Below are 2,861 nucleotides of genomic sequence, written 5' to 3'. Positions count from 1 at the left end.
TGTCATCCAAATCATTTCTATAAATGGCAAATGACCGTGAACCCAGCACCGATCCTTGCAGCACACCCCTGGCCACAGGCCTCCAGTCTGAACAACAACCCTCTATCACCACCATCCCCTGTCACATCCTCAGGCGACTGACTGTGTGGAGTTTGCACGTTCTCCCCGTGTCTGTGTGGGTTTCCTCCCACAGTCCAAAGACATGCGGGTCAGGTGAATTGGCCATGCTAAATTGCCCGCGGTGTTAGGTGAAGGGGTAAATTTAGGGGAATGGGTGGGTTGTGCTTCGGCGGGTCGGTGTGGACTTGTTGGGCCGAAGGGCCTGTTTCCACACTGTAATGTAATCTGATCTAATCTAATCTAATCTAATCATACCATCAAGCCAATTTTGTATCCAATTGGCTAGCTCTCCCTGGATTCCATGTGATCTAACTTTACTAACCAGTCCATCACGTGGAACCTGGATGAAGAACCAACACTAAAATCACTCAGCTCGTGGGGAAACTGAACACTGAGTTATATTGAAAAATTACTGGAGAAACTCGGGCAGTACCTGTGGAAATGGTTAAACATCAACATTTAAAATTGACATTTCCTTAAATTTCAAAACCCAGCCTTTTTTTTTTCAATTTCTGAGTTCTGCTATCTGCGATGTTTTGCATTTCTCAATTCCTTTGGTCAGGAAATGGTTTTGTTTGTGAAATTTGCAGATTTGCAAATATCATGGGTGATTGCAATTAACCTCGTGATGTAACTTTCAGGGAGCCCACGCACGTTTGCCATTTTCGATGTTGTACCTCACAGGAAAGAAACAACGTCGCTCCAATTTTTGGAAGTTAGATAAAAAGCAGAGGGAAAGGTCACAGTGGAAAAGGGAAGTGAAGGGATTAACCTGGAGGTTTGAAAGACAGATGAGCTTCTTAAGGAAGTATTGAGCCCTCTCCATCTCTGTCTGGTAGATCATTCCCCAAACTCAGCATCTGTCAGGAATCAAAAAAAGTTCAAACAATCGAATTTACCGAATGTAATAGCAGGAGAAAGTGAGGGCTGCAGATGCTGGAGATCAGAGTCGCGAGTGTGGTGCTGGAAAAGCACAGCAGGTCAGGGCAGCATCCGAGGAGCAGGAGAGTCGACGTTTCAGGCATAAGATTCCTGATGAAGAGCTTATGCCCGAAACGTCGATTCTCATTCTCCTCGGATGCTGCCTGACCTGCTGTGCTTTTCCAGCACCACACTCTCCAGACTGAATGTGATAGCAGACTTTTAATTTAAAAATTCCTTGAAACTTAATGCTTGATTAAATCTAGGTTGAAAACATTTTCCAATGCGGTCATGTAGCAGTTGTGTTACCTAACAGCAAGTATAGAATAACCAACCTTCCCAGATGCATTTCCTCGCCAGTGCATTATTGCATAGGGAAGCATACAGATTTGAATTGGGTTTTAGTGAGAGAGGGTGAGTGGAGGGGAGTGGGGAAGGATAAAGGGGTAGAAGAGAAGGGACATGTGGAAGGGATCATGAATGGATGTGGAGCGAGAAGTAGAAAATAAGAAGGGGGTGGGTAAGGGAAGAAGGGGGTAGGAAGGGGAGAGGATGAGGGAAGGGAGGAGGATTAGGAGAGAAGGAAGAAAGAGGAGGGGAGGAAGGAGGTGATTTCAAGGAGGGAAGGAAGAGGGGCTTGGTGGGGAGAGAGAGATGGGGTAGGAGTAAGGAGAAGGATGGGGAAAAACAAGGTGTTTGCCCAAGTGATACAATTCCAACGTATTCTAGATAACTGTTGGTGAGTTGGATCAAGGAGAGATTTACAAATTAGTTCAAATTTCTCTAGAATTTAGCAGGTCAAGGGGTGATCTGATCAAAGTCTTCAAGATATTAACAGGAAAAGATTATGGTAGATAAAGATGAATTATTTCCACTAGTTGGGGATGCTGGGGCGTAGTCTGAGAATTAGGGCCAGACTGTTCAGGAGGATTGTTAGGAAGCACTTCCACACTCCTAGGGTGGGAGATGTTTGGAAATCTCTTCCACAAATGGCAGTTGGCGCGAGATCAGTTGTTAGTTTTAAAACTGAGATCGATCATTTTTGTTAAGCAAAGGCGATGAGGGATATGGGTGAAGATATGGAGTTAGGCAGATCAGCCATCATCTCATTGAATGTTGAAACAGATTTGGTGAGCTGGATGGCTGACTGCAGTTTCCGTGTTCCTGTTAAAGTCAATTTGGGCTTGTTCGAAATAATATTTCAGACAGTAGTTCCTAGTAGCGTTTAATCAGGAAATCAGATAAAAGAAGGTCATTTAAGGCTATGATCAAAATGAGAAACATTAAGAGTTTGCAATGCTTCGAAACTGTATGTTTGACCTTCAAAGGAAAAATGATATTATTGGAAAGCAAGGATCCTGTAAGTAGTTTTATTTGTCAATTTTCCCATTCTGTCTTGGGAAAATATCATCGTTCCTTCACTGTCGCTGAGTCAAAATCCTGGAATTGCCTCCCTAAGGGTATTATGGGTCAACCTACAGCATATGGACTGCAATAATTCAAGAAGGCAGCTCATCACTACTTTAAGGGACAACTAGGGAACCAGCTAGCCACACTCATGTCCCACGAATGAATAAAAAATACACATTGATAAATGGTGATGATCTGAATTCAAAAAGATTGCTTAATTGGAGAAATTGCATCACAACATGTGCCAATCTCATGTTATTATTTGAAAACAGGATAAATGAGGTAATGTTTTCACTTTGTTATCTGGCCAGTGGGTGAGGACACTGATGCATCTTGAGATTTAACCCTGAGCATCTGCCTCACTCTGACCCTCTGGGGCTGTGCTGTTGGGTAAAGCTAGTGATGTGGTA

Source organism: Chiloscyllium plagiosum, chromosome 40 (genome assembly GCF_004010195.1).
Source record: "Chiloscyllium plagiosum isolate BGI_BamShark_2017 chromosome 40, ASM401019v2, whole genome shotgun sequence".
Classification (NCBI taxonomy): Eukaryota; Metazoa; Chordata; class Chondrichthyes; order Orectolobiformes; family Hemiscylliidae; genus Chiloscyllium; species Chiloscyllium plagiosum.
The sequence above is the reverse complement of the archived record's forward strand: the minus strand, read 5'-3'. Positions refer to the sequence as shown.